This window comes from Sceloporus undulatus, unplaced genomic scaffold (assembly GCF_019175285.1).
Source record: "Sceloporus undulatus isolate JIND9_A2432 ecotype Alabama unplaced genomic scaffold, SceUnd_v1.1 scaffold_44726, whole genome shotgun sequence".
In the NCBI taxonomy this organism is placed as follows: Eukaryota; Metazoa; Chordata; class Lepidosauria; order Squamata; family Phrynosomatidae; genus Sceloporus; species Sceloporus undulatus.
Window position 1 is genome coordinate 1 of NW_024847636.1, and position 1004 is coordinate 1004.

General features: G+C 36.9%; 1 long non-coding RNA gene across 1 annotated transcript; it reads right to left on the bottom strand.

The window, feature by feature from the left end:
- Positions 1–113: 113 nt before the first annotated feature.
- Positions 114–970, bottom strand: LOC121918840. The gene is made up of 2 exons (XR_006101315.1): positions 592–970; positions 114–499 (listed from the first exon to the last, which is right to left on the bottom strand). It is a non-coding gene; the product is annotated as an uncharacterized LOC121918840 (long non-coding RNA).
- Between the last annotated feature and the right edge of the window lie 34 nt (positions 971–1004).

Consider the following 1004-nt stretch of genomic DNA (forward strand, 5'->3'; position numbering starts at 1 on the left):
AAGTGACCTGAAGCAGCTTTATTTTGGCCTGTCTGTATGGGCCCATACTTTCAATAAATGTGATACCAGCTCCCTATTACCAAGTATTTCTTTACTGAATAAGAATACTGAAGGAAAATACAAATTATTATGCAATTTATTAATATAGTAGTTAAATATAATTATTCCAATCCAACATTCCATGGAACCCCAAAGCAGTGTTCTTCAAAGGCTGTGTGTGTGTGTGTGTATGTGTAGACTCCTCAGTTCAAGTCATTTTCAGGGTAGCTCCATGCATGATCCCACTGTGTGTTTGTAGCTGAACAAATCAATGCAGCCTGCTTTTTCACATCTCCATTTGCACACTGGAGTTCTTCACATGTCATGGAGCTGCTGCATCCAAGCTCATCAAAGGAGAACTTTATGGTACTGTACATACAAATGTATGCATTTCTGAAGGTAGAAATTACCAGTTATCAGTTCTGGTAGACATCTCAGCAGGAAGGCACTGGCACAGACTCTGCAAGCAGAGAGGAAAAGACATTAAGTACAAAATGTTTCTAGCATGATGCACATTTTCTTCTTCCACACAGGTAAGAATGAAAAGCTTACAGCTTCAACTTCAATCTTCAGTTGACAGCCTTGGTAAAATTCAAAACATTTAAATGCTGTTCATCACCAGTATCCTCTCTTTAGTTAGTTTTCTGTGAAGCTCCATGGGAACCTACGTGTTTACATAACCAAGTGAAGTTTACATAACCAAGTGAACTTACCATAATACTATTTTAACTGGATGTGTGGCTGATAATTGAAAGTATTCCATCATTTATGATTCACAGGAGTAATAATTTGTACAAACAAGAAACAAATGATTATGTTATGGACCATTACTCTTTCATTCAATGTATCAGAGTGGAAGATTGCACCAGAACATATAGTTTATCAAATGAAAAGGTTATGGGTGTTTTACATTTAGCCTCATTAGCATCAGTTCCTCCTCATGCATCTGCTACCTTTATCATTAT